This window comes from Erythrolamprus reginae, chromosome 2 (genome assembly GCF_031021105.1).
Source record: "Erythrolamprus reginae isolate rEryReg1 chromosome 2, rEryReg1.hap1, whole genome shotgun sequence".
In the NCBI taxonomy this organism is placed as follows: Eukaryota; Metazoa; Chordata; class Lepidosauria; order Squamata; family Dipsadidae; genus Erythrolamprus; species Erythrolamprus reginae.
In genome coordinates, this window is record NC_091951.1 from 49,030,448 (window position 1) to 49,044,822 (window position 14,375).

The 14,375-nt window shown below is 39.7% G+C and overlaps 1 long non-coding RNA gene across 2 annotated transcripts in view; it reads right to left on the bottom strand.

Moving 5' to 3' along the window:
• Positions 1-3,674, bottom strand: part of LOC139158415 (uncharacterized) — a 57,246-nt gene extending 53,572 nt beyond the window's left edge. For both annotated transcript variants that reach the window (XR_011557687.1, XR_011557688.1), the window contains exon 1: positions 3,521-3,674. This is a non-coding gene — a long non-coding RNA (uncharacterized lncRNA). The remainder of the gene's footprint in view (positions 1-3,520) is intronic.
• Positions 3,675-14,375: the final 10,701 nt, after the last annotated feature.

Sequence of the window (14,375 nt, forward strand, 5' to 3'; positions counted from 1 at the left end):
AGACTCGGGGCAGCTCACAACAATAATAAAACAATGTAGAATGTACAATCTAATGTTTAAAAGAAAACACATTAAAAACCCAACATTTAAAAACCATGGAACACGAGCATACCATACATAAAACTATATGGGGGGGGAGGGGGACGCAGTGGGGGGTAGTAAGATTATGCACTACTTATTGAATACTTAAAAGTTTTTTATTGTCCTTCCTTCTGTAGTACCTTAGTATGATCCTTAATTACTTTTTAAATAGGGAATAATTAAATAGTATGTTTTACTCATAAATGCTTTAATCATTTTAATCATTATCTAGGACTAAACTTTTATAGCAATTAAAGCAAATTGAGCTACTTGCCTAATCTGTTATCATACTGAACCTTGTGGGTTCAGTACAAAACCTTAAAATGTTACTGTGCTCCTCAACAAATAATGCTGTCTATCATTTGTCCTTTTTGTGGCTATTCAAATAATCACTTAATCAACTGAAAAAGAGTCCATGCACCTATCTGAAAACTTATCTTGGTTGGTAAACCATTCCCACCCAGTCATATGATCTTTAAGCTACCCCTGGTCATGTGATTGTCAAGCCACTCCCACCTGCTCACATTGTTGGCAAGCCACTCCTGCCTGGTCACATGACCATCAAGCCACACTCAAACAATAAACCATGCCCACAATGTGGTAGAAATGTTTTTGCAGCCCTTCGCTGCTCATGACCCTGTTTCCCCTCTTCGGTAACCTAGGATACAATCAGTAAAAGAAACATTTATGGAATGTAGTTTCAGTTTTAGTAGAAACAGCCATTTTGTTGGCTCCCCCCCCCCCCCCTGGCTCATGGCAACTTGAAAACTTTGCAGGTTGATGTGGAGGTCACGTCAGGGGCAGATTGCTCCTCCCTGCTGCTACCAGTACTCTGTGCGCACAGCATGGGGAGTCTCACATGTGCATGCATGTGTCTCCAGTGGGATTTCACTTCTGAGCATGTGCAGGAAGCAAAAACATGCCAAAATCTTGCAAGGGGACACACGCACGTGTGAGATTTTGGCAATTTTTTTGCTTCCATGCATGTGCGGAAGCAAAAAGTTGCTGACATCTTGCACGTGTGCATCCCCTCACAAGGTTTTGCTTCTGCACAAGCAGAAAATACAAAACAATTAAAGAAAAAAGATGGTGGCGCCTGAAGGACTGACACCGGAGCAGTCGCATGCAAGTTGCACAATCTACCACACCGGATGCAACCCACCACTGGATCACGTGACCCTGGGACACTACAACCATCATACATATGAGTCAGTTGCCAAGCATCTAATTTTGATCACATGATCATGGGGATGCCACAGCAGTGGTGTTCTGATCCAATAATAATAATAATAATAATAATAATTATTATTATTATTAATTAGATTTGTATGCTGCCCCTCTCCGAAGACTCGGCGCGGCTCACAACAATAATAAAAACAATATAACAGTGAAACAAATATTAAAAGAAAAAGATATATAAAACCCCAGCAATTAAAACCATACAACACATACATACCAAACATAAAAACCTGGGGGAGATGTCTCAGTTCCCCCATGCCTGGCGATATAGGTGGGTCTTGAGTAATTTGCAAAAGACAAGGAGCGTGGGGGCCGTTCTAATCTCTGGGGGGAGTTGATTCCAGAGGGCTGGGGCCGCCTCAGAGAAGGCTCTTCCCCTGAGGCCCGCCAAACGACATTGTTTGGTCGATGGGACCCAGAGAAGGCCAACTCTGTGGGACCTTATCGGCCGCCGGGATTCGTGCGGTAGAAGGCGGTGTGAAAAATCCAAGCATAGGAATGCTTTTCTCAGACAGATAAAACACCATGCAAATGGTAAAATCATGCAGACTACGTTTATTGCCCAGTATCCTTATAGACTTACATATTTAACCCTTGTATGCTGTTCGAAAAAAGTTCCTAATGTTATGTTCCCGGGTCACCCTGACCCGGACCGAAAACTCTTCATTTGCAGTGCTTATGTTTGGTCTTTTTGAAAGCTTTTTTCACCTGGAAACATGTTTGAACATTTCTGCACACAATGGAATGAAAATTGAACTGAAAAAATTAATCCTTATTGGTTTGTTTTGCACATAAATGTGCCTCCCCCCCCCGTTTCTGTGACATAGTCTTCACTTTATGGATAGTTTTGCTAGCAGAATACATTCAATTTTGCTAAAGTTGGTGTTGGATTTGTAGCTTGAACATTTCTGAACATAATGATATGAAAATTGAAGTGGAAAAATTGATGCATATTGGTTTATTTTGCATATAAAGTTATTTCAATTTATATAAAAATTATGCTGTTAATTTCAAACTTACATACTTTTTTTTAGTAAAATGGATTTCTTTCATAAAATTAGTTATCTGGCTACAATGTGGTTGATTTTCAAAAGGATATTCCAAATATTTCTAGACAAATATGTATAAACAGTGACAATAATGGCACACAGCAAGGCCGGGGGGGGGGGTGTCCCTTTTGTGGCAAAAATAAACCAATAAGAACCATTTTTTTCAGTTCATTTATATTTTTCTTGTATTCAGAAATGTTCAATTTAGTATATCAAACCTTTTGGGGGAAAATTTCTTAGGGATTTGTAGCCTTAAAAAATAGAAATTGACACGAAATTCAGAAAGGATGGGGGGAGGGGCTTTTTGATCAAAATAAAAATATAAGTCTCAATTTTTCCAGTTCAATTTTCATATCATTATGTTCATAAATGTTCAAACTAGTTTTCCAGTTGAAAAAGTTTTCAAAAAGATCAAATTCAAGTACCTAAAAAAAATATTTTTGGTCCGGTCATATACGAACAGAAACAGATTCGAAGTTATGAATTTTTTTTGCCCAGAAAACAATTAGCCACCACCCCAAAAATATTTTTTGATGATCAGCATTGTTAAATTGAGTAAATGAATGCCTAAGATTTTAAAGAATATTTTGGATTTGGAGCATAAAAAAATAAAAAGTGAAAATGATTGCAAGCAGCCGAGGGGGGGGGGAGGCCTTATTTCTGATGTTAAAAAACCAGTAAGAATCATTTTTTTCAGTTCCTTTATATTTTTCTTATATTCAGAAATGTTCAAGGTACCATTCCCACACCAACTCCAGTAAAATAGACTGCATTTTGCAAGCAAAACTATCCATAAATTGAAAAAACTTTCACAAAAACGGGGGGGGAGGCACATTTATGGGCAAAATAAACCAATAAGGATTAATTTTTTCAGTTCAATTTTCATTCCATTGTGTGAAGAAATGTTCAGACTACTTTCCAAGTGAAAAAAGCTTTCAAAAAGACCAAACATAAGCACTGCAAATGAAGAGTTTTCGGTCCGGGTCAGGGTGACCCGGGAACATAACATTAGGGAGTGTTTTTTTTTCAGCAAGAAAGAAACCTCCCACCCCCCCAAAAAAATTCTCATAGAGAGAACCCCTGAAATGATGAAAAGTCATGAAATTTCAAGTTTCAGATATGCAGGGAAAATTTTTTACAGGGTCTCAAACCTTGATTTCGGGTCTCACAGACCCGAACAGAACAGCAGGGTTAAGATGAGGTTTTTCAGGATATTCATAATCATGTCCTATTACACGTTGATGTAATTTCTCCCCATCTTCTGGCTGTTGCATGGTTCTTTGTTAAGACTTAAAATGCCCACTGGTTTGCATGGCACAATTACCCAGCAGCCAAGGTATAGCTTAATGACCAATAAGAACATACAGATGTGGTCACATGTCATGGAGTGCAATCTCCAACTACATTCCCCATAATGCAAACTCTTAAAGAAACAGCTCTTAATCCAAGCTAAATATCCCTCTAGTCCAGGGATAGGCAAAGTTGGGTCTTCTATGACAGGTGGACCTTAACTCCCAGAATTCCTGAGCTAGCATGATTGGTTCACGAATTCTGGAGTTGAAGTCCACATGTCATAGAAAAGCCAACTTTGCCTACCCTTTCTCTAGTCTATCAGCACAAATCGTGTGAAAAAATGCTCATAAGTCAGAGCCGGGGTGGAACAGCAGGTAGAGTACTGTGCTGCAGGCCACTGAAGCTGACTGTAGATCTGTAGGTCAGCGGTTCCAATCTCGCCACCGGCTCAAGTTTGACTCAGCCTTCCATCCTTCCAAGGTGGGTAAAATGAGGATCTGGATTGTGGGGGAAATAGTCTGGCTCTGTTAAAAAGTGCTATTGCTAACAGGTTGTAAGCCGCCCTGAGTCTAAGGAGAAGGGCGGCATAAAAATCAAATAAATAAATAAGCAAGCAAGCAAGCAAGCAAGCAAGCAAGCAAGCAAGCAAGCAAGCAAGCAAGCAAGCAAATAAATAAATAAATTTTTCAGTACTGTGGCAACTTTGAGTGTTCAATAAATGAACTGTTGTAAGTCAAGAACTACCTGTAATTTAAATCAGTATACCACCATCTTCATCATTAAAGGAAGCTGAAAAAACACCAGAAGTTCAAAAGCATCAGTAAGCACCTTTGAAATAAATTAAATAAACCAGAGCCTCATTCATTGGGGAAAGAAAACATCTGGGGTTTTGCAAAACATATCTTGACCCAATATTATGTATTGGGCCCTCTTTCTGTGGTTAAGGATGAAGAATTAAGCTTCCCACTCAATGCAAAGTGTGTGATTCCAGCTGCAAAATTTGTGTTTGCTTGATCTCGTTGCCATATGGGAAAGTTCACTTCTTTTTTTGAATTGTTTAAAGTATATATTTGCGTAGAGTGTTTTAATCTTCAAAGCAAACTAACCTATGCCAAGAAAAAGAGCAAAAATAGGAAAACTTCTATAATAATAACAATAAACCAGAGGGCATATTAAAATAACATATTTCAGATTGAAAGAAGCAATCGGTGAATGCTAAGCAGTTCTTTATTAGAATTAGTGGTGTCAGAATTCTACTGATATTCATTTAAACGAGGGGGGGGGTTGTTTCTAATTTACCTTGCTGCCGGTTTGCTTCCTCCGTACGGCTTGGCTGTGCCTCATGGGCTTTGCACAGTGCCAGAAAAAGAAAAAATAAAAATCCAAAGAAAATAAAAGCTGAAAACAAGATGGCAATGCACGCACAGTGCCAGAAATTTGGCTTCTGCACATGCTCAGAATATTTTTTAAAAAACTGAAAAAAATGCCCCCCCCCCATTTTTTTAAAAAAGATGGCAGCGGCCACAGACCATCACCCACCAAATGGATTCTGTGACATCATCATGACATCACCAGCAGGTTGCTATTGGTTCAGACAAATCAGTCTGAAACAGGAAGAACCCACCATTTGATTTAACAAAGCAAAACAGCCATTATAACATGCAGGATAAGGACAAGGAGGGAAAATTTAATGAATTGCAGAATTCTGCCCTGTTGAATCCTTGCTGGAATGAGGGACTGCACTCTTGTGGTGAGTAACAGTTCTTTATTAACAAGGAGTAATGGTTACAGAACAAAAACAAAAGACAAAATGGCTGTGCCTGGCAGCTATATATATGCGGGGCTGCCAGGCTGAGCCAACCAATCCCCTTGTAGTATTTTCCCGCCCAAAGAGTATGGGGCGGGTACAAGGCCTAACTGTCCTCTGGACATAGTATGCCCTTTGCTAAGTTATAGATCAGGCATTTTATTCTAATTCTATTGTACATTAAATCAGTTTCGGAAATCCTCAAAACTCCTCCCGGATTGATGATGCACCCCAAAGCTTTTGAAACTGCAACTCCTTGGCCATTTATTTCAGAACAAACACTGCTGACTTTAATGCAATCTACTCTGGAGTCAATAGAGCAGGGCTTGGGGGAATAAAAGGTATCTTTATTCTTTCTTTCCCACCCAAGTCTTTGTCTGAGACTGTTACATGAAAGTTAACTTCAAGGGTTGAAGCTTCCTCTAAAGAGCGAGCAATTTCAAGATCATTTAAAATCTCCAGTCTCAACACTACTGTACAGGCTGGGTTTGATCTTAACAGAGAGAGAAGTGAACACTTATTCTTACAGGTTCACTTCCCCTAATGAATGGTGCATCGATCCAGCCTGCAAAACTTCAACCTTGTTGACTAAAGGGAGCTGAGTGGAGACAGCAAGTTATGTTTTCACAGTGAGACGGATGCCATTGACTGCTATCAATCCAATACATTTTCATTAAGCAAGTAGTAGGTAACATGTTTTATTATGCATTTTTTTTCCTTTACGGATTTGACCCTTGCTATGATTGCAAAAGGAACAGATAAACAGCAATGGCCAGGTTATTTGTTGGCTCTCATCAATTAGGCATTAGAGCATAACTGGGATGTTATGTTCTAGCACCGAGCCCCCACATAAAACAGATGCACACCACCGGTTTTCAGTAATAAAGGATTTACTACTTACAAGAATTATTTACAGTTCAGGTTTGTTCAAATTAAAACTAAATTCTTTCAAACGGCTTTGCAAAAATATTTATTATCTTATCAGCTGGCTACAGTCCCAGTAATAGATGGGCATGAGAATAATTACCCAGCAGGAAGTAATATTCAGAAGCGGAGACATCCCAGGGACTAAGCTTGAATTCTGAAGATCTTCAAAAAGCTAAGAACACAAGCTGAAATAACATGAAGGTGCTAGAGTGAAACACATTGTTCTCTGCAACTGGGTGGAGCTTTGCTCACTTTTAAATACACTGAGGGCATGGCCCATTAGCCAGCAATGCTACTCATGAGTGACTCTTCTCTTAGCCAACCATTCCTGCTTCCTGGATGCCCTCCACACTCTTGCATCCAGAAGATGCTCCTCTTCTTCCCCTGAGTCACTCATGACAGGAAATGCAAATTCATTGCTAACAGGAAGTGCTGACTCACTCATGCCATGAAATGCAGAAGGGCCTGGTTGTTCTGACTCTGACCCCTCACGGTCATCTCAGGTGCCAGGAATATAGGATGCCTACTTCGCTCCTCCATGGTCTCTGTGTCCTCTAAGTCTAAAACTATTTGCACAGGACATGAGCGAACCATCGTATGGGCATTTTATGGTCTCAGGGTCATTTCTGGCACTTTGGATGTCCTTGTCCACATGAGTTGTGTTGGAAGGAAAATCCATCTGGTTCAGTTCCAAGCTGAGAGAAAGATGCTGGAAACAACCTAGAGGCTGATTGGAAAGAAAGGTCCATTTATTGATGAACAGAACCAGAAGTGGGATTCAGCTAATTTGGACTGGTTCAGGTGAACTGGTTGTTACAATTCTGTCCAGTTCAGAAAATTAGTTAATCCCATCAGTGGTTGGGCCTGCCCCTGCCTATTTTTCAAGCTGTTTTTTTTCGGGGGGGGGGGGGATTTTCAGTCAATTTTGGGGGCATTTTGGGGGGCATTTTCAAAGCTATTTTGGGAGCATTTCCCAGATTATTTTCTGGGCCATTTTCAGCCATTTTGCAAGTGAAAAACAGCCCCGGAGACTGATGGCTTTCATAGGAGGTGTTGCCTATAGGAGGCTGATGGCTTTCATAGGAGGTGTTGCCTATAAGCCCAAGGCATGAGAAAAGGGACAATGGCTGGGAGGTGGGGCTAGGTGTAATGAATGATGTTGAGTTGGCCATGCCCACCCAGTCACATGATCACCCAGCCACGCCTATCCAGCCAGTCATTAGGGAAGAGAACCAGTTGTTAAATTATTTGCATCCCACCACTGAACAGAACCACCAGGGTTTGTGGTTCTGGTGCAGCTGACCAATTGGTTTGATGGATTAAGGAATTAGGAGATTGTGCAATGTAGTAGTCCTGCTATTTCTATTGACAGCCTGATATACAATAAAAAATAGGGGGCATCCCTTCTCAGTTTTGTTCTCTGACTGCCAAGCAATTGTAGGTTCTTTCCTTTCTTGTCTGATCCTTCCCTAGGCAGCATCTCTTTCTCTTGACTCTCAAATCATCCTTCAAATCATCTCTCCAATCAACTGGGTTTCTACCAGTTTGGCCCAGTTCAGGCAAACCAGTAGCTGTGGCCATGGGAGGTACTGCCCACCCTACTGGATCACAGATGTTCTGCACATGCGCAGAAGCAACACAAGCACACGAAGCACAGACACAGATGCACACACTGCCATTCTTGAACAAGGGCAAGTAAAACCCACCACTGCCCCACATACCTTTACATAGGCCCAAATTGCACTGCAAAAACTCAAGCGAAGAGATTTGTTGGAAACTCAACATCATGGGAGCGTTAAGTGGATTTCTCCTGCGTTAAGCAGCTTTCTCCTGCATGGGGACTCAAGTGCTAAATGATACAATCTAGGAGAGTATTCTGAGATCTTCACAGCATGGACCATGCTCAGCAATGAGGTCCTAAGCAGAGGACTACTAGCTGATCTTATTAAAGTATGACTTAACCAGGGCAGGGGAATTTGGTCCTAAATCATTTAAGCCAGATGTGTGTAACTTTTTCTGGGCAATGAGCCATTTTCCCAAAATAACTAAGCTGAGCCAAGAAAAAAAAGGAGCTAATTTTGCCTTAATTTAATTAACATTGAATTAAGTCTAATGAAGGTGATCCCACTGCACTCCAGTTTCATAATTTTGTTATTCTGAACACTAATCTAATAATAACTTTTGGAGTGTTTGATAAGTAGCATGTGACCAGAGATCCTTGAGTAAGCATCTCTGATTTTAAAGATATGTACAAAAAACTCCATTCCTTGATTTGAGTCAAGGCAATCAAAACAATGATTTGTAAAACATGTTGGGATATCATTTAGGTGCCTTTGCTTAATAATTGGATTGCTGCTGCCCTCAAATCTACCTCCCCCCCTTCTTATGATTGATTGTTTTTTTCCTTCTGCAGAATATTAATCTTTCTATTACTTCTATTATTCTTTCTTTCTTTCTCCTACACATAAAAATAAAATAAAATTGCATTGAAAATGTTCCTTTTGTGCATTCTGGTGACCTAAATGGTATGGCTAGCTATCTCTCCCCCTCTTGCTCTCGAGCGGCGCGTGGGCGGCGGGGAAGACCCAGGGAAGGTTCCTTCGGCCACCCAGCAGCTGATCTGCTCGGCAGCGCTGCAACAGCGAGGAGCCGAAGATCCGGGTTTCCCCTTTGCGTGGGCGGCGGGGATACCCGGATCTTCGGCTCCTCGCTGCTGCGGCGCTGCCGAGCAGATCAGCTGCTGGGCGGCCGAAGGAACCTTCCCTGGGTCTTCCCCGCCGCCCATGCAAAGGGGAAACCCTGATCTTCGGCTCCTCGCTGCTGCGGCGCTGCCGAGCAGATCAGCTGCTGGGCGGCCGAAGGAACCTTCCCTGGGTCTTCCCAGGTGCGGAAGTAAAAACACCATCTGCGCATGCGCGGCCATGGAAAAAAAGGGTGCACATGCGCAGATGGTGTTTTTACTTCCGCACCACTATATCGCGAAAAATCGATTATCGCGAGGGGTCTTGGAACGGAACCCTCGCGATAATCGAGGGATCACTGTACCAGGGTGATTCGACAGAAAGGAGAGATACAAGCTGTGAGGAGGAGAATCTGTAGCTTAGAGGTTAAAGCTACTGACTGCACAGGTTCAAATCCCAGTAAAGGGTATGGGTACCTGATGAGAGCTAAGTAGCTTGAAATAGATCTATACTAGTCTCCCTTTATTTTCATTATCAGCAAAATATGTTACACACACACACACACACACACACACACACTTATTCCTTTATTTAATGTATATGCTGCCCAATTCCCTAAGGAGTGTGTGTACACACACACACACACACACACACACATAAATAAGGCCCATTGTGGTATAGATATTTGAAGACATCCTGTCAGGTGCGAAGAATCAGGATCAGACATTAAATTCCAGTTAAGATAATTTACTGCTCAAGGCTTAGTGGCTAAGATGCTGAGCTTGTTGTTCAGAAGGTTGGCAGCTCAGTGTTTCGAATCCCTAGCACCACATAACAGAGGGGAGAGCAAAACACAAGCCTACAACCCACCAGAAGTTGGGAAACAGTCCATTTCTGGCCTCCAGAGGTTCTCCGGGGGGGGGGGCGATAGCGTGTACGCATGCTCTTTCGGCACCCAAGGAAAAAAAGGTTCGTCATCACATCTCTAGGCTGATTACTTGCTTGACTCCACCCTCATGCTCTGCCTCCTCCTTTCCTATTCATCCACAAATAAGGTTTGAGGTGTTTTAGGGAAACATTAACTTTATGTATATTTAGGCACTTGTTGGTTTGATTACTTAATGTGAAAAAATCCTTGTTTGTGTAGCCAGTTTCTGATTTCTTGTTCTGCCAGACTCTCTGGTAGGAGCCTCCCAAAAATTCAAAGGTACAAATTTCAGACACACACACGTTTGAAAATTCAAAACAATGTTCTTTATCACAAAATTCAAAATAAACTAAGCACTCTTTTTGTATTGCAAAGAGCACTCGTTCCAAAACAACCTGGTAGTTTGTACAAGTCCCTTATCAGTTCGTAAGTACTTAGCTTGCAGCTGTGAAGAAAGTCACAGCCCTTCTTCTTCTTCCACGAAGTGAAATACACTTTACTCTGCTTTGGTTTCAAAGTGGTGAAAAGTCAACAAACAAAGGTCAGAGTCAGCAAGACATTCATGAAACACAACAATCAGATAATTCTCCACAACGGCCAAACCCACATGCTGCTATTTGTAGCAGCAGCACTAATTACAGCAGCCCCACCCAACCACAGGTAGCCTCATTTTCTCTTGTAATAATCCTTTAGTTGTTGCTTCCTATGCATCATTCTACGCATGCGTGGATGTGTAATTAATTCTTGTTCAGAATCCAGAGATGATACAGATGATTGATCTCCTCCTGGGCTGTCTGCCAAACTCTCCTCCTCCCTGTCACTCAGGCCTCCTTGGTCAGAGGAGACTTCGTTGGTAGATTCCACTGGGAGCAAAACAGGCCTGCAGCATGTGGATGTCTCCCCCACATCCACCTGCACATTCCTTGGGGCAGGAGCTGGGCCAGAGCTAACCACAACACCTTCAAGATCAAGTGAGTACCCATTATTCTTGGCTTTTATGTACTTTCCCCATTCAAAATTGCATTAACTCTCAGACATATCTATTTACTCACTCATCATACCGCAAAAGATATATTTATTATCTCGGGTTTTTTTCTTCAAACTAATTATTGCTTGTATGGCACTGACTGAAGTTGTTAATAAAGTGTGAAGGTGCCTTGTAGCTTTGCTGAGAGTATTACAAGAATGATCCACATCTAAATTGCAGAAAATGGTGTTTTCTTATCCACCAATATTGCAGTGATAGTATCTTAAAAATTAATCAAACTTCTCGGAGTGTCAGAAACATTAATTTAAAAATTTTGTCACTATTAGAAAGAGTTATTGCAGCTCGAGACTTGTAATTAATTTCTCTCCCTTTTCATCAGGGAGCTAGAGTCTTTTGTAATAGTGATAAATGTGATCTACCTGGATGACCTTTTATTAAAAGATAGACCAAAAAACCCCCACCACCAACTCTAGTCATCATAACCAACATCTTTAAATAAACATGGGAATAGAAGGGAATAGCAAGCCCCCACATTCAATTCTCTCATTTGGACATGGACTCAAATTTTAAGAATATTCTTATAGGTTTCTAAATTATTTTTAGTTACTTAGAGAAAAGGACATAGGATAGAAATATAACCAACATATTACAATGCAATTCCACAAGTAGATTACACTACTTTGAACACTATTATTCATATTCTTCAGAAATATGGGCCATTAAATTCAACACACTAGATTCAAAGCAGGCAAAGGCCGAGTAAACCTTCGTTTGGGTAAGTTCAGTTGTTTTTGGCAACAATTTGGAAGCCATTTTCCTCCACCATCCCTATTCAATATCATCCTCTAGTCTACAATTTCAGGATTTTCTGGTGATCTCTTATTCAAATAGTAACCAAGTCTGATTTTGTTTAGGTCTTTTCAGATTAGTCAAAGTTCTGTCTTCTCTGAAGTAGACTTATTGAATCAGCTTAGGGGATTGTTTAGTTCAAAACACATGGAGTAGAGCTCTTAAAACTAATGAAACTAAATCATATAAGGGGCGTGCATAAGTGCACCAGCTTGCCTTCTGTCCCCTGTCTTTAATTTTCTTCATCTTTACTAGTTGCATGTATTTGAATATTATTATTTCTAATACTCTTTTTCAAATTTTTGAATTTTACTAGTATCATGTATCTTAATATTATCATATTTTCACTTGACATAACAAATAAATAAAAATAAAATAAATATATAGATATAGATATGCCAGTACGGAACAGCAAAAAGGCGGAATTTAAGATGTAATCAAGAGAACAACTGACTGCAGGGGTCTTTAGGTTTCAATGGCTCTCCTATGCACAATTAAGAGATAGATTGAATATAGATGAAATAATACCAGGAATAAAAAAGTGATAAGATGGAATATGTAAATGATTATGTAGAAATGATGAACACGCGATTGCTAAAATCGCCTTTTCAGTTATATATATATATATATATATATATATATATATATATATATATTTGTTTTCGTAAATTTTCATGGGTATATGTATGTAGATTGTTCTGAGTTCGGGTTTTGCCCTGTGTAATGTTTTGCATGTCTATGCGACGTTTCGGCGAAATCACATTCACCATCATCAGGCTGAAGTTCCCACAAAGATTGGAACTTCAGCCTGATGATGGTGAATGTGATTTCGCCGAAACGTCGCATAGACATGCAAAACATTACACAGGGCAAAACCCGAACTCAGAACAATCTACATATATATATATATATATATATATATATATATATATATATATATATATATATGTCACATGTTTAAGCTGAATTTGAAAATTAAGGGAGACTAGGATAGATCTATTTCGGCCTTATTTTGGCCTCATCAGCTAGCCATACCCACTGGGACTTGAACCTGCAACCGTTGCCTTGTAAGGCAGAGAATTATCCTCTAGGCTACAGTATCCAATCCCTTCAGCTCTGTACCAGGGAAGGGTTACATTTTGTGTCGAATCACCCTGGTATATTGAAGGAACATCACAGCTCCTTTTTTGCCTCTCGGCCCAACCCAGGGCCATTTCCAAGGCAGTTAATTTTTTTATTGATAGCCGACAATTCTATCTGTATGTGTCACATGTTTAAGCTGAATTTGAAAATTAAGGGAGACTAGGATAGATCTATATATATATATATTATTTATTTATTTATTTTACTTATTTATTTATTTATTTATTTATTTATTCCAATGCATAAAAATACACAATGAAGGTTATAGAGGATGGAGTAGAGAAGAAATATGAGATATAGAAGAGACAAAAAGACAGGGGACGGAAGGCACAATTTTTAATAGGGTTTAATCATCTTTGCAGCCTTTTAAATTCTAGATTTTTAATTTTTATTGTATTTGTATTTTAACATTTTGTTGACCACCACCCAGAACCAGAGATGGACAGTTAAAAAATGTGAAAAATAAATAGATAAATAAAATGGATAAACTTTTGCAGAGATTTGAAATTGAGAAAGGTAAAGAATGTATGCTAAAATAGGCCAAAATATTTTATTATAATATTGAAATGCTTTAGAGGGGAAAAGTGTAGTTAAAAGGCCTGAAATTCACATTGTATTACAATTTAAAGAGAAACTTTTAACAAAAAATGATGCACCATTGGTATATGACACCAGAGGAATTGTCCAAGATATATAAATAGCACTATAATAGGAGTACTTAGACTTATGTACTGTCTCACAGTACTTCACAGCCATTTCTGAGAGGTTTACAGAGTCACTATTCTTCCCCAAACAATCTGGATCCTCATTTTACCAACCTCAGAAGAATGAAAGTCTGAGTTAACTCTGAACTGATCAGGATCGAACTGCTGTCAGTGAGCATTAGCCTGCAATACTGCATTCTAACCACTGTGCTGTCAGGGCTCCCATATGAAGATACATCTACTCACTGTTGTAAATGTGAAAAACATGAAGGGAAATTTGATCATGTGTAGTAGATTTGTGAAGAAGTGAAAAAAATGCATATAGTGCTTCAGATGGTTTTAAAAATTCATATTCTGATGAAATTGGAGCTTTTCTTATTAGGACTTATGAGCGGTTGACTAGAAAAGGCTGATGGACAATTGGTTTTCTGTATAATACTTGAAGCAATGAAATTATACGCACAAAGATAGGAGATGTCAGAAACACCCAATTGTTCTGCCGGGCTCTCTGATAGGAGCCTCCCAAAAATTCAAGGGTACAAATTTCAGACACACACACATTTGAAAATTCAAAACAATGTTCTTTATCACAAAAGTCAAAATAAACTAAGCACTCTTTTTGTATTGCAAAGAGCACTCTTCCCAAAACAACCGGGTAGTCTGTACAATTTCCCTTAAGCAGTCAT